Source organism: Callithrix jacchus, chromosome 21, assembly GCF_049354715.1.
Source record: "Callithrix jacchus isolate 240 chromosome 21, calJac240_pri, whole genome shotgun sequence".
Lineage (NCBI taxonomy): Eukaryota > Metazoa > Chordata > Mammalia > Primates > Cebidae > Callithrix > Callithrix jacchus.
Genome location: NC_133522.1, coordinates 6820104 through 6843577, shown reverse-complemented (window position 1 = coordinate 6843577; position 23474 = coordinate 6820104). Strand labels below are relative to the sequence as shown.

The window sequence follows — 23474 nt, the reverse complement described above, 5'->3', positions numbered from 1 at the left end:
GGGTTCCCTGTCATTTACAAAAGCCCAGGAGAGCAGAGAGAGGATTTAAAGGGCCTTGGAGTTGAAAGAGAAAGCAATCAAAGGGAAGGAGAAAAGTGGACTTTAAAAAAGGTACACCTAAGTTTATGGTGAGTTAGAGGACAAAGGGCATGACCGGAGTGTAGGTTGTCAAGCAAAACAGAACAGAAATCCTGAAAACTTCTAACCAATTGGGAATTTACAAAGCACTTTATAATTAGAATTCTTCATTAACATGCTTTCAAGATGTGTCATTTGGCTTAACAAATGAATAATTGTTGATTAGATGAAGAGCAGAAGTTAGAAAATTAAGATCTGTTCTGGATTTCTGAAGTATTTTACTTATTTTTGACACCAGTTCAATTTTTTTAATGAGCATTACCAAAATAACTGAGGGTAAGGGTCAGAAAAAGAAGGAGAAGAAACTCTTTTATAGCTCAAATCTCTAAAAGTAAGTTAAAAATCATAACATATTTACCTTAAGCATATTAAATGGGTTAAAGAAGCAATTTTTTTAAAGTATGGTACCGAGTTCCTGAATCAGAGACTCTGGGGTGGGGCTGGGCCTTTTAATGTATTTTCACAAGATTTTGATTTTGCTGATGCTTGAGATGTATGCTGGGTGATTCTGATGCATGCTGAAGCTTGAGACCCACTGAGTTAAGGTAACACTAGGTACTGTAGCAGACATGTGCCCAGTCTCAGTAGTGTGAGACAATGAGTGTTAATTTCTGTTTAGGTAAGAGCTCAAGCATGGCGTTGCTCCTCTAGAGGATGTCCTCCTAGGATGCAGTCTCTCATTTTATGTCTGTCACGTTTATCATGTGATTCCCCATATCTTGGGAGCCATTTCCTTAAATGGAAACAATAACATCACTTCAACTAGCATTTCTTTGAGTTACATCTAACTGCAAGTGAGGCTGAAAAATGCAGTCTAGCTTTGTGTCTGAAAGTCTGAGGAAGCCAATGTGATCGGCTAGCTCACATTGCCAAGCATATGCTTATATATGCACGTGTTTTTTTCTTAACTCTAGTGTCTTTATTGAACTACGTATTTTTTCTATTCTCATAACTTATTTGTTTGCAACGTATGTTCATAGCCTGTTTACAATTTCAACATTCAACCTCATCTTGGATACTGTATCTCCTTATCAATTTTATAGTTAAATATTAAAAACAGCCTGGTTTTTGAATTTTGTGTTTCAACAAACATTAATTCTTATGTCCATTCATGCTATACAGTAGCTCCATGTGTCTAAATTAAGTAGGTGAAAATGTTTATTTCTCTAGGATAAAAATTTTTTTTGCCATCTTTTAGATGCCAAGAACATAAAACTGTAGACTTGATACCCTTGTATAAACTGGAAGAGCCACAAACATACTTTAATAAATATTGGTCTTATTGCAAAAGATAGAGACAAACATCATTTTCAGACAAGCTCTATTCGTTGCATTGGTAATTCTCCTATCCTGAGTCTTCAAAGAGCATTCTTTCCCTTTCCTTCGTTTTTGGATTTCTGCCAGAAGATAAAGAGCATGAGTTATTCAACTTGGTCTTTGGAGAGATACAACTGAACTGGTAGATAATTTAATAACACTGTTTGACCTCTTTGTCATATTGATTCATTTATTTACTTATAGGAGAGGAATGTATACACTGGAATGTTCTATTAAATGAGGTTATGAAATCATCTTAGGAAGGAGTATACATGTGTGTGTACATTTCTCTGAAGAAGACATTCAGCTAAACCAGATACCACATTGAAGGTTTGTAAAGCACTATAATTTTGTGATTTTATTCTAAAACCTTTTACATTGCCCAGGTGAAAGTCTAAGAAAATAGTTTGTCTACATTAACATCTGAAAATGTCACTAATGATGAAGAAAAACTAATCTCAGATCTCTGAAATTCTTTTGGTAACTCTGTCCTGAATTTCTAACCAGCCGTTCTCATTTTTGAGAACATGCACATTTTAAAACTTGTATCTGGATTGGTTGTTTACCTTCTAATTGTAAATAGCCAATTAGAATGGATAAAATCTTATTCCTAGTTTTGTAGAGTTAAAAAAATGCATCCCAAAATATTATAGGAAGTTTTGGAAATGGGACATTTTTATTTCAAGTGTGAATTCAACACAAAATACTTTTTTATGGGGAGTTCAATAATAGTTGTATTACTCAGAAAAATAAGACATTTCTTTTAGTGTTGTAATACTAAAGCATATGAATATTTATTGAATAATTGTAAAAGATTACTGTCCTAGCGTTCGCCCTAAGTAGTTTGTGTTGCACATAGTTTTGCTTCTCAAGGGCAAACATATATGACGAAAATTAACAAAATATATAACATGTATTTGCCATATTTAGGGTAAATTTGCCACTATTCGAGGACATAATCTATGACCAATAGCACACTGTGTGTGTGATATCTACTATCCTATTATAGGTTTTCACTTTCAGGGCTATCTCTCCAGATATGGTTTATTACTTCCTGAATATTCTCCTTCCAATTTAAGTAAGCTGCCACTAGTTGAGCTGTGAGTATAATGTTAGAATTCGGAGATAAAAAGATGTTATTTCCTGCACATTTGGTCAGTTGTAATGGAGAATTCAAACCCACTCTGTATGTGAAGACGACTCTTACATTATGCTTTCCCCTTTATTTTCTCTATGTAGATATTTATTGTGCAAAGCAAATCATAGCTTACCTTTGTATTCTCACTTCAAGTAAGGCCTATAGTTTGCTTGTGTTTTCCTCACTGGTTGCTCACTTCCTTAAGTCTCCAGAGCATGACCTCATTAGTGCCCTCTCCAAAGGATGTTTGAAACTTCAGAGGAAGTTTCTCTATTTGTGAATGGCACTTTGAATGGTTTTTCCAGTCTCAAATAGATACTGTAAACTTCTCCTATCTTTTTTTTCCTGTTTATCAGTAAGCATAAGAGAGCAGACACAAATCCTTGTGTGTCACATACCTTGTATTATTTTTACAATGTTCTAGTGAAATAATGGTTTTCCCTCTTGGTACCATTCAACAGATGCGTATCTTGAAGGAGAGATATATTAAGTAACAAGTCCAGGGAATGTATAAATAATGAGGCAGGAAATCAAAACTCCAAATTCTCAAGCGAGGTTTCTATTTTAGTTAGAACTTGTGGGTCCTTCATCATGTTACATCTCACCTTTTCCTGCCCATTATTTTTTAATTAGTTAGGATTGTTGTGAGTTTCAACCCTAAAAAAGACACTGTGAATTTTGGTAAGTTTTTGAATAGAAGAATTTCAAATAATGGAGAAAATGAGAATAATAATCTAGACTTTGGCAGGTAGAACCTTCTCAAAAAAGGAAGTTGGCACCATTGGTAAAGTATGATGCCCAGAAGAGAATTAGAGACAGAGTTTAAGCTCTCCGTATAGTGGAAAGTATCGACAGTAATTAGCCAAGATTTCTTCAGTATTGTTTAGAATAGCATTATTGGACATTTGAAGCAAAATCTTTAAGTGCTCCTCAAAGCTTATGCTATTGAGGAATACTCAAATTTCAGTTGCAAGCTTTTTCCCCTTAACTTGTTTTTAACTTGTCAAGAAATCAGCCACAGGCAATACATGTATTTTTGGAAAATTAAAGATTCATTCTAACTTTGTTTATGAATTTCAAGTCCTGACCAACATGTATTTGAAATTTCATATTAGTTTATACTTTGTTGAATGAGCACTATTTAATAATGAAAACTGCTGTCTCACTAGATTCTACAAAACATCAAGTTTGGAATAGACATGTGAAATTAAATATAGGATTTTGGTAGTTTAAATACCTTTTGGTTCAAAAGAGGAAATAAATGTACTCATTGAAAGTATATTTAAGTTGCCATTTGACTGAATTTATTTATAAGAAATTGAGCTTTTTATATTCAACACAAATTTGGAACTCTTAAAATCATGATAGAGGAGTAACTGGGAATGTTGGTTACAAAATGAACTTAAGAAGTAATGTGATGATCTGATTATATCATCATAAAGTTATGCATGAAACTGAAAAGCATGTACTTCTTATTGAGGCCAGTACAGATATCTTTACATTCTGATTGTGTCATGCTAGTTATTTTGAAAGAAATACTACATATATATGTGTACATACATATACACAAAAAATGTGAAACTATATATGCACACATATATACATATATGTACACATATATACATAGATGCATATATACATATATGTGCATATATAGTTTCTATATATACATATATGTACACATTTCTATATATATAGAAATGTATATAGATATATACATATATATGTACACATATGCGTATATGTATGTGCATATATATATAGTTTCACATATTTACTCCAAACAAAGTTTTATAAGATCTAGTAGGAAAGCATTTTATATATTACATAAATATGAAGTGACCAAGCTTCACCGAATCAAATCATTTGTCTCAGTATTTTTGTCTTATGAAAGTAATTAACCAGAAAATATATTTATTAAGTTCAAAATAGGTAAATATTTCCAACCTCTTGTCCTTGATAGTCACTTTAGAAGCATACATTGTAGCCTCTGTCTGTTCTGAGGGCAATGATTTGTACTATAATTATCTGACAATTCTTACTTCAAAAGTTCTCTTGGAGATAACCATGTCTTGTTAATTTAGTCTTTCATTAGTGTTACTTTCATTAATTTCTACTTGTTTTACTCTCTAGAAGCAGAAGCCTTTTAAGTTCTGACACTTAAAAGCTTCTGAACGAAATGTTATTTTATAAGCCAGAAAAACTAAAATTTAGAAAAAGAGTGAAACTCTTTGTCACTTTGAAAATTGATGCTGCCTAGTTCTCAGATTGAAGTGAGTAGCAGGTAGTGGCTTCATTTTTGAGCACATTTATAAAATTACACATATTTCTAGCACCTAGACATATGTGCTAAAAATTTTGTGAGGTTGTACACACTTGCATCACTATTTATTTGAAATGTTTTGATTTCCTAAAAGACAGTTATATGCACATTCAAATATATGTACAAAAATAATTAAAAGTCATATATAAATAGAAATGGCTCGTTTCCTTCTCTCCATCTGTAAGGTAATTGATAATTGTCGCCACAGCTACACTTAGGGCAAGATTTGACCTGTGCTTCATAGTTATGTCTGGAGAGAGAGAATTTTATGTTTTAATCTTTTTATTGAATTATTTCAAGGCCTTGCTTACATCATTCAGCTTGTCTATCTGCAAAATGGGACAGATGAATATTTCATGGGGATTTCACCACAAGATGCAGTGGGTGTTTGAATGATCCACTCATAGATGAGTTATTATTGAGTAATACATATAAATTCATGTACCCCACTAGGGTTTATATCAATAATGGAGGCAAAGCCCAATTATATGAAAGAATAATTTAGATACTTAAAAAAAAAACCCTGCTTTTTCTACAGAGAGCAATTTTCTCTTTCTCTCTCTCTCTCTCTAAAATTCTGTCTAGCATTTCAGATTTTATAAAAATCTTTCTGAAAATACTTATTAGGAAACATGAGACAGAGGCAGGGAAGTTGGATTGATAGATGATTAAAAACTTATCAATGACACACAAAACTAAAGGAGTTTAGTCACGTTCGCATGTATTTCTACAAGGCTGATATAGAGCAATTGTGGTTTGTGCTGTTAAAAGTAACGGCAGGCTATTAAATAAATAAACAGTATGCGTATACCTGTGTGCGTGTGTATACTATTCCATCACTAACTGTAAATTTATTAAAGTAATATTTGCCCTTTTAATAACAGAATAAAAAGGGCTCATTAACTGGAAAGGTAATGCAAGAGTGGTATGCTGATAAATGTATACTGAGCGGTAGGTGCTGGAGGAAGGCTAGCTGCCAAATCGTCGGCTTTTCAGTGGTCTCTAATTTTTACATTATATAATTCAAAGCTACTTGTGGCAAAGTATGAGATTCAGGAGGAGAGGCAGGATGATTTACCAAGTACTTAAAAAAATATATATTTTACAAAGTCAAGTCATTTCTCTCTCCCTTTACTATTACAGTTTTGTAATAGACATTGCATTACAGACATTGCATTATATTAACATCTCTAAATAAATTAACTACTAAAATAAAACAAAATTTTATGACGTTTGAGTGGGTTTTCTTGTGGTTAAAGCAGTAAGCTTCACTGACACAAATCTGAGTGTAACATATGGTCTCAGCCTTAGGCCAGGGTGTTCCATTTGAATTATTCCAGGCTTTTCCTTACAGTGCTGTGCTTCAAACATGAATCCAATTACCAACTGCAGTCAGGGAACTGAAAGGCTGCAGGAGAAATGCTCTAATAGATGGGGAGCGGGGTAAAGGACTATGATTTGTGTGGTAATCAGCAAGAGAAGGTCAATTGTAATAGAATAGACTGGTTTCCAAGACAGAGCTAATGTAGGATGCCTTCCACTCCATGGAGGGATGCTATCAATAGATTTGTTGTTTTCATTACCAAGAATGTCACTTACTGACAAGACGAATAAAGAAAGTGTGAGAAGGCCAGTTGATGGATCAGGTGATTAAAACCTAGGCTGTGGTGAGCAATTAGCAAACTGATGACCTATTTGTGGACTCAAAGTGAAAGCTGGAAAGAAAGGAGCCATGCAAATGTGTACCTGAAAAGAACAGTTTTGTGTTCTTTAAGATTTATGGTCAAAGTCTAGGAATTGCAGTAGGAAACTGAATCAATGTGCACCTCTCCAAATGCAGTACTCCTTTTATACTCTAAATTATTAAACTTCTTCTCTATAGAGGAAATTTCAAAAAGAATGCCTACTGATTATACCACCCATATTATTTTTTAACAATTTCATTCCTTAAACTGCTATAAAGATGAGATCCAAAGCTCCGCAAACAAAAGAATACATTTTAACTCTATTTTCCTGTGAAGAGTCAGTCACGTAGTCAGAGAACTCTTCCTATGAATTATAACAAAAGCAAAAAAGAGTGATGAATCTAATAATTCAAAATATTTTTTACCAGAAATATTAAGTATATTTTTTAATAATTGCAAATTCTAGGCCCAAGAAATAATGTATTCAATGCTAATCTTATTCAAGTTTCTGTCTCCACTCTTACTCACCAGACTATTATAGAATAGAGTACTTCTTAAGCTTGCTTAAAGATTCTATTTTTTCTGCCTCTCAGTTAACAAATATGTAGTGATGCACTTTGCTGCAAGTTGTCAGGATAGCAACAGATCATTTTCAACCACCACACGTAAGTTGCTATAGAAAATCATAGAGAAAATACAAAGCCTCATAATTTTAATAATGCTTACTTTATTAAATAAAGCAAGAAAATGTATCTTTCATGTAGAGTATACCTTTGTGGTTGTGACTTCACCAGAGTATTCAAATTCTAATTCTTAAAGAGTAAAAACTTTCAAAACAATAACTTCATGGAATGTGGCTTCCTTCCCCCCATTGCAAGCACTTATTTACCGATATGAATCCTGTGAGACTCAGTCATATAGTGAATTACTTTCTGAGAATGACAAAGGAATTTGAGATGCAGTCAAAATTAAAGACCTTTGATTGGGAAGACTGATTGCTATAGGACAAAAATGTGTTTGTGCAGGCTTTTTAAAATTTCAGTTAAATATACAAAACCATTGAACTAATAAAAATAAATCATGTTAATAGAGCCATCCGTGGCTTTTTGGCACATCCTAAATGAAGGGAGTTTTCGGTGGTAGCCCTTACAATGTGGAGCAGCCATCTGCTTACCATATTTGATTGCTGTTCATTCTATAAACGCTCCCCTGCTTTTAGCACTTACAAACGATTAGCTGTTGCCCAAGCATCTTGATGCTGCTCTTTCACTGGGCAATTAGAAGAGAGTCCATGAGAGCTTGAGAGGGAGATATGCTTTGTTAGTGGCTACATTCGCGTCAAGCTTTAAAGCACTGCAAACACGAATATGTCCCTAGGAAAAAGGAAAGGTTTTTCAGAGTGATGTCAGAGAAAGAAAAAAGTCATGTACAGGTACAATCGTTTCAACTATATTCCCTACATTTTTTTCTGGGGCAGGACATTTTGTGGTTAGAAAAAGAAAGTTTTTAATTGCCTTTGTCACATGCTTCCCTCAGCAATTTATTTTCCCAGCAGTTAACAACTGCCTTTTATTGGTTATTTGGTGAGCATAGCCCCTGGCTCCAGTGGAGATTTTCATTTTTAAGTATTGGGCTGCTGACGAGGCTTCTGTTGCTGTGAAGGACACTATCCGGGGTTCTTTGCCTTCCTCAAGCTATTTTATTTCCTTTTATAAGTTTAAGAATATGTTCCAATTATGTATTTTGAGGAGATTCTTCATTAGACTTTCATGTTCAGAGGGATCGTTTTTCTTAATAAATGGGTTAAAGAGACAAGGCTTATGTATAACTATACTTTTCTTCCCTTTCTGACCGATTTTTTTCTTGAAATCACAGGATTTGTCAACTGCGGTAAGGTAGAGTTAACAAAAATGTTTGCTGGACAATAAAATTTCACATATTTTTAATGAAATCTGTTTTTGCTTATTGTTTTTTCTTACATCAACATTTGTACATAGGTGTACTCAGCTGGATAATGCTTCCTACATATCTATCTCAACTCAAAGAAATAATGAACTATGTACATGATTTTCTTCATAAGTGCCTGTTAATTTACTCTTTGCCGAGGGAAAATATAAGATATCAAACAAATCAATTGCTATTTAAATAATAAGAAGTTAAAAACGGAAAGACGTTTTCATTGTAGGAGTCAAAGGAGAGTTTTCAGATTTCCCTTGGGCCACTAATACACAGGCAATATTTTTTATTCATTTTTTCCCATGAATGATTAAACTGGAGATAGTGGGCATTTCAGCTGCAATACAAACATGACCAAAAAGATCTCATTGTCCAGAAAACAAGACTCCACAATGATGTTTTGTACTCTGACATCAATAATGGCTGCATCTTCTTATGACAGCAAAAGAAACTATGCTTGGCCATGCACGAGACTCATGCCTGTAATCCCAGGACTTTGAGAGGCCAAGGCGGGTGGAATGCCTGAGCTCAGGAGTTCAAGACCAGCCTAGTCAACAGGATGAAACTCCATCTCTAGTAAAATACGAAAAATTAGCCGGCGTGGCAGCATGTGCCAGTAGTCCCAGCTACTCAGGAGAATGAGACAGGAGAATCGCTTGAACCTGGGAGGCAGAGGTTGCAATGAGCTGAGATCTCATCACTGTGCTCCAGCCTTGGGCAACAGAGCAGACTCCTTCAAAAAAAGGAAAGAAAAAGGAAACCAGGCTTTGTAGGTGGAATGCTCAATGAGTCCAGTGACCAATCAATAATGTCATGTATCTAAAGTCAATTGTGCCAACTTTATATAATTATCTTTTAGTGTCATCTATTGTAAATATGGTTTTCATAAGTGGCCATGTACAGATGAAAAGTAAAAACTGAGACTGATTAGTAGTTGGAAAGACCATGTCCTGCATTTGGAAGTAATATATGTACAAAAGTATCTTAGTATACGTTGTGTAGAAAATTTTAATTTAAACACTTTTCCAAATGCTATGTTGATAACTTTCCCCAGTTATATATGTGCACAATTCAATTTCTCCTCCAAAAATGAAAATTTAGGCTCCTTTACCTAATTTCAAGCTTTGCCACATTTTGTATTACTTAAAGCCAAGTGGCTTAATAATTATCATTGACTGAAATTAATCAAAACCCAGGAGTAAATTCTAATTAATTGGGCAATAACCAAAGAGGTTTTTCTCATCTATTGTCTGGGAAGTAGAGCTCGGGCGGGAAGATCACAAAGCTACTAAGTTTTATAATGAAGACTCTTCGAGAAAGACAGACTAATCCCTGAGTATTGATTACACACTGTAGGGAAAGGACTAACTGGATTAAAATTCTGAAAGTGAGGGATTAAATCTGAAAAAGGAAGTTGCCATTATGATGTTTATTCAGGGAAATAAGAAGTCAGAGGCCAAACTTCCCAGGATATGAGTGCAGGTCTTCAAATAACAGCATTTGAGAGAGGAGGTAAAAACAGTTCTAAAGGCCAGCACTTATCAGGTGGATCAACACCTTCTCAGAAAATTTCTGAATAATGAAGAAAAACACCGATGTGAAAAGTTAGCTTTCCAAATTACTGACTGCCATCGAAAACACTGAGGCAATTCATATGAGCTCGACCTAGCTCCTTCACTTCAGGTCAGAGACTAAAATGTTCTCAAATACCCTGTACTTTGCTCAGCACTGGGGAAACAAGACTGTATGAAGTCTGATTCTGAAAGCTACAATGTTGGCTTTAGCTATAGTGGCACAAAAAGAACTGAAAATATAAGGTTACGTTTGATAACTCCAAATGAAAATTCTAGAAAGTAATATAATGTTAATTTATAGCAGTCACTTCAGGAAATAAAACTTGCTAATAAAAATTTTTTTGAAGATTGGAACTTCCAAATACTTGGCTTCCTTCAAGCCCTTTCATTATGTTTTGTTTGGTTGGTTCCATTTTTTTTTTTTTTAACAGATTGGACTATTTTCTTCTAAGGTCATGATGAAAAACTGGTTGCATGTGATTTTTACATCTTCTACGGTCATATGTAAAGTAATTGACAATAAAGTAAAAGAAGCTTGCTAGTTTTGATTCTCTGAATGGTACTCGCCCATGTCCACCTTTGATTTGGATACGGTTGGTCCTTTTCTCCATCACAGCTCATCTGTGCTGCTCTAACACTGAGCACACAGTTATTTATTCAGTTGTTGCATATTAGTTCCTCGGTGGTTAAAGTATCTGAACGAATACAAAGTCTTACCCTACATCGTATTATCCTTTATTAGTGGGAAATTGAAGTCTAGAGATCAGTATTAAGCCAGTCCCTAAAATCCGCTTGTTCTATGATAGGGACCCACAAACTGACCTCTGATGAAGTTGTATTAGAGGGATTTTACCCTTGTTACTAATTAAATAAATAACTGTATTTGCATTATTTTTTCTTCAGAGTCAAGTTATGACATCAGCCCTTTCAAAGAACTAAGGACAAAGAGAGTCAAGTTCCCATTTACGCAGGAAGAATATATTTTGCATATTAAGGTCCTGACATTTGGCATCCAGTGTGCAGTAGCTTATTGCGATTAATATGCCTGCATATCACATGTCAAAGGGTTGTTCGCTGAAGGTTGAGGAGGGCAAAATGAAAGATTTATTAAAACTCAAACTTTTCAGATGTTGTTGGTTACCTGCTCTTCCTAAGGCAATTTACCTAAGAGCCCTGGGGAGCAAGAACAGTGGCTCAAAACACCACATTTTTTCAGTCTTGGAGCGTGTGTATACACACTGGCAAATATATAGAAGAATTTGATATGTTCAATAACCTTGGGGCAACACTTGGGTAAACTGTGTTTGTTTCTCACATATAATACAGCTGTTACTTCTGCCCTATACTTTTTGTATATGTATTATTAAGTGCCATACTATGCAAATCTATTCATCCACTGAATGCAAAAAGATGATTACCATAATGATTCTGAAAATGTTCTCATTTCAGCAAGGAAATCCTATTCCTCAAGGGCACGTCGTTTTGCTCCTTTATATACAGTTTTTTGAATTTCCAATATAAATACATTCATCTCTTTCCCCCTTGAAATTATCAATGACACTTTTGCAAAGCTAAGCTGTACTTGCCACTTCATAAAAAGTCTTAATAATGTTCTTTGTTACATCACAGCTGCAGAGTAACCATGGCGACTGACGTAACTAACAGAAATAGTTATTACTCTGTGCCTTCAATGTCTAGAATGTGCAAATGGTAGAAACACTATTAAGTAAAGAAGTTGTCTCAGTAGTACAAATATCTTCATTTTTGACCATGCTCTTGCAGTCATTATGCTTGAGAAAATTATTACGAAAATTAAACTTGTCTGATATATCTCCATACTGAGTCATTTAGAAGCAATAAGGATCTTATCAATTGGGCTTACAGATAAGGTCAAAGATGGGCTTGTTTGCTTACCTGCGTTTTGAGTTATCTTCTAAGGAGTAAAAGCCAGTATTCTGCATCTCCTGGACCCAAGAATATTATACTCCAAGACTACCCTAAATCCAAATCTGTCAGACCCACTTTCTTAGTTTTCTTTAGTTAGAAGTCATGATCTGATTCTTTTTAATAAAAATTTTTTGGAATAATTTTAGATTTATAGAAAAGTTACAAAGGTATGTTTTCCAACTCACACCCAATTTCAATTCCTCTAAGCTTTTAATCTTATATCACAGTCGTGTATTTGTCAAAACTGGAAAAACATCATTGGTGTCCTGTGTTACTATGGACTGAACTCTATATTTTACTTAGGGCTCACAAATTATTACACTAACGTCTTTTTATGAGGAAAAGACATCTTTTCTAAAAGGTGCCATGAAACTTCTCATAGCTTACTGGGCTGAATGGCATTCATGAAACTAAAGCCATCATTAGCAAAGAATGATGGGACTGACACTGCTGGTTTGGGGAAACCAGTCATGATTTATTCTCTGGATTTCAGAGAGTGTATCATCTTTAGATCACTGATGCTCAAGTGCCATCTGAACGAAACCAAAATGAAGTGAGCAAGAACCAAGTAGCTCACTGGTGGATGCAGGGCATTATGTCGTAACATTATATCACAAGACTTGTATTTGCGTAATATAAATGTCTGATACAGTCGACCTTTGAACATCATGGTTTTGACCATGTGGGTCCACTTATTCTTGGAGTTTCTTTTGCCTCTGTCACCCCTGGGATAGAAAGGCCAGCCCTTTCTTTCCAACTCCTTCTCTGCCTGCTCAGTGTGGAAAAACAAGGATCAAGACATTTGTGATGATTCACTACCACTGAACAAATAGTAAATATATTTTCTCTTCCTTATAAGTTTCTTAATAACGTTTTCTTTCTTCTAGCTTACTTTATTGTAAGAATATAGAATATCACATAGATAACATTCAAATTATGTGTTAATTGACTGTTTGTATTATCAGTAAGGATCCCTGTCTTTAATCAGTAAGGTATTAGTAGTTAAGTTTTTGGGAATGAAAAGTTATGAATGGATTATTTACTGTGCAGAGGAGTTGGCACTTCTAACCCTGCATTTTTCAAGGGTCGTCTATATTCTTGTGGAAAAATGCTTAAAGTGTTTTATGCATTCCCAAAATATTTCTTATAATTTCTGAATAATAGAAAAAAAATGAAGCAAAATTGTGGGCCCAGCTGACATTATTGCCTTAGCAAAACATGCATTTATGACCCTGCTCAAGTCCATGGGTCCAGATGATGGGGTGGGTAGAAATCTCCGCTGGATATGCAGCTGCGTATTTGAGACTCAGACTGATGATGAGAAATAGAAAAAGAGAATAAATCAGAGGAAGGATATTAAAATAGTGTTTTATCAATATAGGCCTTCAAATAAATAGTAAAATGAATGAAAAGCCATTTTTCTAATCTTTCCTTGAGTTTATGTGTGTGTGTGAACTTTTAATTTTTCAATACTTTCAGTAATTCCTACAAATTTGAAGTACTACTGACTGTTTATCTGTGCACTACAGTGCATCATTCTGGGGCTTCATTTTCCATCTAGAACACTGCAGGAATCATAGGACTTCTTGAAAACTCTATCGTCTTTTTTAAAGAATACATTGAAAGTTACACAAAGTGTCAAGGACAGGAAAAGCTCTGTCAACGCAATTAATGTTAGACACATTATTGAGAAATAGTTGGCCATTTCAGTCAAATTTAGTAGGAAAAAATTCATAATTTTATATACATTATTATAATTGCCATTTTAGCTAATATCTTAGGAGTGATCTATGGAATTGAAGAGAAAATGATTCACTCTTATTGCACGTGCAGCGACTGAAGAAATGAATCTTCGTTTCTGATGTCCGGGTTGTACCTGAAGAGTTTCTCTTTGTGATGAAGGTTCGTCTCCTTTTTCTTTTATTTTTTGAAAATACTGCCTCAAGCAAACCAAACATAGTTCACCTTAAGAGCAGAAGACCTGACATTAAACACCCTGGGTTAATAAACCTGAATCTACCACTAGCTAGTTGAATAATGTTGGCCAACTTAACCTAAGAGTCCATGCCTTGTATTTTTTTGTCAGAAAGGTGTGGATAATAATAGTAAAAACCTGTTTCTAGTTGTTACTTTGTAATGTAGTTTAGCATATACTGAAATCAGTTCCTGGGACAGCAAAAAGTTATATTAGTGATTGATATTATAATTATCTATTTTAAAATTAAAAAAATATATTAACCTTTTAATTACAACAAAATATGTAGAAAATGCTAAAGTATAAACAAAGTAATATAAAAGACAAGAATTTATTTGTGCCCATGTGAGGTGAAAGAATAATTCTTTCCTATTTTGTAGTAAGTTATCTCACTGTTAACATGTGAGGAAAATACTGTGGAACTTTTTGTTGGGAGAAAAAGTGTATTCTTTACCATGTAAACTGAATATTATTTTTTTGAGACAGATTCTGGCTCTGTTGCCCAGTCTGGAGTGCAGTGGTGGAATCTCTGCTCACTGCAACCTCTGCCTCCTGGGTTCAAGTGATTTTCCTGCCTCAACCTCCTGATTAGCTGGGATTACAGGTGTATACCATCCATGCTGGGCTAATTTTTGTATTTTTAGTAGAGACAGGGTTTCACCATGTTGCCAGGCTGGTCTTGAACTCCTGACCTTTGGTGAATCATCCATTTTGGTCTCCCAAAGTGCAGTGCTGGAATTACAGGTGTGAGCCACTGTGCCCCGCCAAGACTGTAAATCGAAGGAGAGGATGATAGATATACCATTAACAATGGCAGTAAAATGAAGTAGTAATCACAACAGAAAAGGTAGCAATGCCCACTGAGAATTCTGGAAAGCGCTGCTGGGGCAAGCCATGAGATGCTCTCCTATCACCTTTGGACAGTGACATGTATTTTTCTTTCTGAAATTACTCAAAACCAAAGAACAGTACTCTCAAATGTTGGCTGTGGTAGGCATAATGTTAAGAATGCTCACTTTTTGAGTTTCTAGTATTTCGTGCTCTACTGTTCATAAACTTTAGAATGATAAAATCCAATAGTATAGTGGATTTTTATTTAATTCATCTTCTGAAACAATTCTTTGATTTGAAAAAAAAGTACTGGAGAGGGAGCTAACTGATGCTCTCTTATCCCAAGAGTATTCATTTGTAGTCTTAAAAGAAAAAAGTAATAATTTCCTATTAAATGAAAGGATAAAGTACTCAGTATCTTAAAATTTTGGTACTTTATTCAATAACTATATTTTGATATTTTACTCAATAACCATATTTATTCATTAAATATATGCATATGCAGATATGTGTATACATATATACATATATATACACACATTTGCAAAGCACATGCAATAGAATCTTTGTAGTAGCTGTATTCCTAATAGTCCCAGACTGAGAACAACGTAAATACTCAGCAACAGGTGAGTGCTTAAATAAATTGTGCTGTACTCATATAAATAAATAAATTTAAAAGAGCAACATATTGTTGCACACAACAGGATGGCAGAATTTCATAAATATTTTGTTGCATAGAACAAACCTGACCCAAAAGGTGCATATTATCAGATTCCACCTAAGTGAAATTTGTAAAAAGAAAGCAAAACTAATCTGTAGGACCAGAATACTAGAAATTACCTCAGTGGGGAAAAGAGAGAGGGTGTAGATTATATATAAAGGGGCACTAGGGAACTTCATCAGATGATGGAGGGTCCTACACCTTGATCTGTATGGTGTATGCATATAACAATTACCAAACTGTATTTATAAAATTAATGTCATTTATGTACTTTATAGTGTGCATGGGTGTGTGTGTGTGTTTGTGTGTGTGTGTGTGTGTGTGTGTAAGTGCAAAATTTCAAAGAATTTTCCTGAATGGTTTTTAAATATAATGAGATACGAAGAGGATAGGATATCATGGCCTATTAAACACAGCTTAGGAGGTGAGCCTGGGATAGGATTGAAGATAAAACACATGACTCTTGATTAATTCTGAAGTTCAAGTAAAATAAATATATTTTAGAATAAGTATGCCCACCTCCAAATACTTGCTGTTCACCTAAAATTCAAATTTGATGGGGTGCCCTGTGTTTTTCTTTGCCATGTTGAGTAGAGTGAGATGAAGCCTGGGGTCAAATGATATTATACTAGATGTGTTATCACCTTCACTTCCACTGTCATTGCCTTACCAGCCAACTCAAAGACTTCTTGCTAATGTTTCGCAGAAAGAAGGCTTTCATTTTGTGGGGTTTAATGCCTTCATTCTGGCCTTTTGGTCTTATAGGACCGGGGAAGAGCAAACTCTCAAAATAGAAAAAAAACTTCTCTCTACAATTAAAAATTTAAATACAGTGCTATCCATTCAAGCAGGCACTGTTGGTGTTAGTGCCATCTCTAAGCCCTGTGGGAAGAATGGGCAGTGCCAACAGATGGCCACACTCTTTTCAAGATTGATCTTGCCTTTCTGGCACCAGAATCCTACTTCAGGTTTGCCAAGAATTGTCAGCATGTTATGTGTTAATTGCTGGCAGGGGTTACCTAGTGACTTTATAGGCCTGGCTCACAGTGGGCTCTTGATTAAGGAGGGCATGCAGCTCCTAGCTCCAGCAGGACTGCCTTCAAAAAGTCATGAGACGATACACCTTTAATATTACTCCCACAGTAGGTGGAAAATAAGAGTTATTTTTGGCTCCATTCCTGTGACTACCACGCTTGCACTGAGTGGCCTTTAAGAGGCCACTTCTCCATCAAGCAGAGCAAATTAATGTAAGCAGTGTATAGCTAATGGGATGTTAGCATGAGCAAAGTCCAGTCATCTTTGTCAGTTTCAGGGTTGATAAGGGGAGGAAGGCACGTGCATTACTGGACAGCAATGTGGTATCATCCATTTCTCAGTAGGAGTAATTTGGGATCAGGTGTTGACAGATGGCAGTCTCCCAGGATAGCATTAGGCATTTTTCTTGAGTGGAGATTAACACATTTCGTGAATGAGAATTTGTGCAAAAAATAAAATTATTCAACACATCATCATAAAGAGAAGATGAACAGCAGCCCAATACTTGCCCCAAAGAATGTCTATTCTGTAATTATTTCTTGAAAAATAATGAAAATAACAGCAGAAGGTTTACTGTAAAAAGCCATGTGTCAAGATAGAAGCCATGATTTAAACCTACAGAAAAGCAACTATATGTAAGAGGAATCAGGCATGATAATAATGAGTTATGTTTAACTCATTAACAAAAAGAGCTGGAATTAATATTTTTGAAGAGACCATGTTATTCAACAAATTCAGAGTTTTTAAAAGTTTCTGTTTGTCTACTTGTTTTTTGAGTCTGAGTCTTGCTCTGTTGCCCAGGCTGCAGTGCAGTAGTGCTATCTCGGCTCACTGCAACCTCTGCCTCCCGGGTTCAAGTGATTCTCCCACCTCAGCCTCTTGAGTAGCTGGGACTATAGGTATGTTCCATCAAGCCTGGCTAATTTTTGTATTTTTAGTATAGAATTTTAGACAGGATTTCACAATATTGGTCAGGCTAGTCTTGAACTCCTGACTTGGTGATCCGCCCTCCTAGGCCTCCCAAAGTGTTGGGATTACAGGCGTGAGCCCCCTTTTATCTGAATATAGAAATTTGTGTATATTTATAATAGAACACATAGAAAAGATGGATAGAACATAGTGAAAAGCTCAATATCACCTACATCAACCCATTCACAAGTGCCTACACCTTGCGAATTTCCTTTAGATCAAATTGTTTTACATTAATGACTTTATGCTAAATTAATATGATTCTATTGTACTTCAAAGAAAAAAAAACAACTAAAAATATTCACAGGACTCTATAGAATTTAACATTACAACTAGCACTTAATATTACATTACAGCTGTAATGAAAGTTCTTTTTTACTTTTCTGATTTTATTAGTAAAGAGCCATCCAACAGCATTGGGGAAATACTATTTCATACATATCAGCAACAGTGTTTGTGTATATTTTCACTTTGTATTCTCTGAGGTGTATGCTACTAATTCCTAGTAATGATTTGCTGAACTGGATTTATGTCAGCTTTCACTCATCATATAAGGCCTGCTGGTTGCCACTCTAACAACTATCCATCTACTATCTATCATATATTCCAAGAAGAAATCAGGTTGATTTATTTAAATATTCCTTCCTTCCAATTCACCACATTCAATTTTCACCAAATTTTAGTGCTTCTCTGCTCTATATTGTTCTCGAATATATTTAGATCCCCTCCTACTCTTTGGCATTGCCTTAGAAATGCCAAAACTTTGATAACTCTTAGCTGGAATTGCTGCATCATGAAAAAGATATTTTCCTCGTCTCCAGACTCTAATCTCTCCAGATTTGCCACGGACAGATGCACATACACATAGGCACTCTATTGTCAGAGCTTTTTTCTTAATGTGGAAGTTTCCTCCTAAAACTGTTGCCAATAACATAATGTCCAGACTCCTCAAGAAGACATTCAAGATCTTTAGGATCTGCCGCAGCTTCACGTCCAGCCTCTTCCTGCTTTGCTGAGAGCTCCCTGGATTTTGTGCATTTGCGCTGCCTGTGACATTCCTTCCGTTTGCGGTGGTCCTTCACTCTGAATTCACTCCTGCCCACTTAGGTTGCAGACCCCAGCCCAGCTGTTACTTTGGCGTAACTGTGTTAAATGTATCAGATCTAGTAAATCAACTGCCTCACCCATGATGATAACACTCATAGAGCGTTACACTTCACAGAGATTTTGATATCTAGAAGTGATTGAAAATAATAAACTATTGATAATTGTCTTTAAATAATTTACTAAAGGGCTAGAAAACAATGATAGTTTACATAAAATAGGTAATTAAAGATAGAACAGAGTACTACTGTTATAGGATTTGTTCAATGATTTTGAGCAAGCTATTGTTTCTGGTGGTGGAATATATTGGGTACCTCGACTAATATTACCACTAAAAGCAACTAAGCATGCAGGATAAAATATTTTGAAAAATTACCTTATATGCAAGGTTGAACAATATGAATAAGTGGAAAAAAGACATTAAATTGCTACCTCATATCATACATATAAATCAATCTAAGTAGAATATATATCTAAATGTGAAAAACACAACTTTAAAACTTTAACGAGACATATTGAAGGATATTTCTGTACTCAGGGTGGAAAATGAATTTTTAAATCCAAACAGCATGGAGCAAAAGGCAAGTTATGACATATTTGAGTACATTAGAATTACAACCTTCTATACATCAAAAGATACTCTTAAATAGCGAGAATGATGAGGAATGCCTAGGGAGAGGTTTGCCTAGTTATATAATTCAAAATTTAGTACTCAGAAGTTGTAAAAAACCAAATTTAGAAATAAGAAAGAGATAATTAACCCAAAAGCACAATTGACAAAAAAAATGTGTACTGGGAATTTAAAGAAGAAACATAACAGTGAATAATAAATACACACACACATACACACACACACATACACATACACACACATATACACACACATACACACACATACACACACACATACACATACACACACATACACACACACATACACATACACACACATACACACACATACACATACACACACATACACACACATACACATACACACACATACACACACACACATACACACACACACACAGGTACTTAATCAGAGAGTTCAAATTACATTGGCAAGCATTGAAAAGTCCCATAATATCACATGCTAGCAGGAATATAAAACAAAACTCTATTCTGTTGAAGATAAATGGGAAGAAAGTTAACTAGAATGACCATAATAGAGAGAATTTAACAGAACATATCTTAGATGAGCTGCATGTAACCATTGACTCAGAAATTTAAATTCTTATAATATACACAAGAGAAACTCTTGCACATGTACATAAAGAGATATGTACTAGAGTATTCATGGAAAATTTTTTATCTATACTGCTATGTGTACTATACAACACTAAAAGTTAATGAACTGGACCAATTTGCGTTATCTGCAAAATGTAGTATTGAGTTAAAACTAATATGCAGGAGGAAATATCCAATGATATATCATTTATACAAAAAGTAGGGCAAAAAATACCATATATTATTTAGAATGAAGTTAAATTTAACTTGGAGATATGCCTGGGAATGCACCAAAAATAAATTTTTAGGATTGTGGTTTTGTCTGAATAGGAAGGGGTTAACCATTAATGGAGGCCTACATAATTTTTTATAATGCTTCTTGTGAAGCTTAGTTAATAGGGGAATCACATTTTGTTATATCTTTTTTCTATATTAGAAGTGTTTAATAATAAAATTCAAAGCATGTGTATTTTGTTGAGGCAAAGAAAATGAAGATCTGGTTCATTGAATACTAACAGTAAAATATGGTTTGGGAGATATTACACATCATTTTTGTTTATTTTTTTAATGTTGATTCCATTTTTATAACTTAATTGAAATATGTCCAAAATATTTTCCTTTTTATTTACTCTTCTAAAGGACACTTTGCTGATGTGCTCTTTGCAAACCAATTTGCTGAAAGAATCAATTTAATTTATTTCTGTTTATGTTTCTTCAGTGATGACTTAGCCTCACGTGAAGGACTTGTAGAGATCCAAGGAGAATGTCAGTCATAGGCTGATTAGCATGAACTTCTTCGAGTGATGCATAATCTTTGACAACCATAGTAGAAACTTATTTTTCCAAGAGTATCCAGAGGACAGGCGCCTATAGATGTCATCTGTCACCTCTAATTTATTAACTGACTTATAACCTGCTTTCATAGGCATTCATTATATTCTTTAACCTTGACCTTCCTTTTTACAGCTTGCTATAGTTATTTCAATAAAATGCCCTTCCCACCCCTCACTCCAAGTACAAAAAAATCAATAAAAAATATTTTTAGTGTCAAATGGAAAACTTAAGAAGTGCTGAGAACATTGGCACATTAGAGAACAGAGGTCACAAGGGGCCCATTTCTGTAAATATTTTCAATACTATTGCTTATGCCCATCGCTTTCTTCTGGATATTTGAAAATCCCATGATTTTTAGCAAAATAAACGCGTTTTTATGGTACTCAAGTCTGCCTTGATTGCCTTGAGAACCTGATTACAGCGCAATAGCACGGAATGCTCATTTTAATTGGGCATTTAGTAAAGTTACAGAAATGGTTCCTGGCATCTGGGCTCCATCGCAGTGCTTGGTAAACTTTTTCATAAAAGATGAGGAAGCAAACATTATTGCAGGCCAAGGTGTGAAATAGATGTTATAATGTTGGTCCCCATATCATCTTTATAACGTAAGCATTTGCAAATATCAAAGTCATTCTTATATGCCGTAAAACATACAAACAACATTAACAACAACAACAAAAACAAAGACGGTGGGCCAATTTGGGTATCTTCAGAAGATATGTGGTACCTGGGGGACATTTCAAGTTCATTTATCTAGTTTTGATTAAGATTAACTGCATATAGGAAGTTTCAGGAGGACCCACTGTGCAGCCACACAGAGTGGGACATGGTTTCTTGGCTCTTTCCCCAACTCCTCCTGGTGTCCTCAGGCCACCCTGCCATAGCCTCAGTGTCTTCACCGCCCCCAGTGCTTCTGTCTCAGACTCCTGCTTATTCTTGCTTCTTTCTCAGCTTCAGGCAAAAATCATAAAAGCAGTATGGAAGTGACTCATATTTGGAAACACTAAAATAATAACATATGACTAAATTGAGCGTAGAATGTTAAAAACACGAAATGGTGAAATCAAATGGCAATTAGTGATGACATTCACCTGAGCTGTGCTAACTGCTGCTGCCGCCCACCAAATGTATAATGAGATGCTCAGAAAATAATCAACCCAAATTACTGTGTTTATTGATCTCAGGTTAGACATTAAAACAGATTTCAGGATAATATGTTTCCCTTGATACATTCACAAATCTTTGAGGATTTTTAAAGACTTATTGGGAAATGAAATAAATGATTGTATTAGTTAGATACGCGATTTCTCTATTTCTACAAAACATGCCTTTGAGTTCTTTGTTATACCTGAGTCTGGAAGAGCATTTAAGAAGTCTCTACTCTTAAAATGTGCAAAAAAAAAAAAAAAATGTAGCATATTTCTCTCATTTGTGCATTAAGATTTCAGAGATGTGAGTTAGACATTGCACAGCATTTTATAAATTATTGCTCAGGAAAAGTCATATTTAAAGTCTCCAGTAAAACATTGAGTGTTCTACAAACAAGAATGAAGATATTTAAAAAAATGGACAGACAATTCAATAATATGAAATTCTAATAATCAGTGTGTAGGAAAAATGTTTGCTTTTATTCACGGAAAAATAAATTCAAATAGATTGGTTTATTCTCACAGTGCTACAAAGAACTCCTGAGACTGGGCAATTTATAAAGAAAAGAAATTTCTTTGACTGACAGTTTCTCAGGCTAAACCAGAAGGGTGGCTGAAAGGCCTCAGGGAATTTGTAATTACAGTGGAAGGCAAAAGGAAAGTCAGCAGGTCTCACATGGCAAGAGCAGGAGGAAGAGAGAGAGAGAAGTGGAAGGTGCTACCCACTTTCAAATAACCAGATCTCCTGAGATCTCTATCACATCATGAGACAGCACTAAAGGGATGGTGGTAAACCATTAGAAATGACCCCCATGACCCAATCACCTCCCCCCAGGCCCCGCCTCCAACACTGGGGATCACAATTCAAGGTGAGATTTGGGTGGGGACACAGCCAAACTATATCATCAAACTAAAACACCAATGGGATGTGTCTTCCCAATACTGACAAGTGTTGACACAATGAATAGCATCTTGGGTTGGCAAATATATGGAAATCTAAGTACTCTCATTAATTTATTGATATATAATCACTTAAATTTTTGAAAAGTTAATTTGTTGCTCTTTATTTTTAAAAGTACTTAAATATGCTTTTATCATGTAGCATTCCTTTGATAATAAGTGAGGAAAAAAATAATTCAAATTGGGTGAACTCCTAAAGGAAATTCATTGGCTCATGGGCTGAAAAGTGATGGGTTTTGGGGTTACCTTGATCTAGGATTCAAATAATGCCAATAGTGATCAATTAATCTCTCTCTGTGTGTCCTCTAATCTTCACCTTTGATTTTGATTGAATTCCCAAAATGAGGTCACACCTCTGGAGCTTACATTCTGGAACTTTCATTATGTGTAAGAGTTCCAGCATCCAGTCTCAGAAATCTCAATAAAAGTCTCATTAGATCTCATAACTCCTATCAGTTCCCATATTAATGTTTTAACTACTCTCTGTAACTATGATAATAATATCAGATAAGAGTGGTCTGAATAATGGCAGCTTGAATCTGAGCAGAATCAGCCCCACTAAAACCACAGGAACTCTGCAGCAAATGGT

The 23474-nt window shown here is 35.0% G+C and overlaps 1 long non-coding RNA gene across 2 annotated transcripts; it reads right to left on the bottom strand.

The window, feature by feature from the left end:
• Positions 1-1395: 1395 nt before the first annotated feature.
• On the bottom strand, positions 1396-23201 carry LOC118149912 (uncharacterized). Of its 2 annotated transcripts, none has more exons than XR_004737665.2 (3): positions 23132-23201; positions 7776-7974; positions 1396-1535 (listed from the first exon to the last, which is right to left on the bottom strand). It is a non-coding gene; the product is annotated as an uncharacterized LOC118149912 (long non-coding RNA). The 2 variants fall into 2 exon arrangements; XR_013530707.1 differs by having other exon boundaries at positions 7828-7974.
• Positions 23202-23474: the final 273 nt, after the last annotated feature.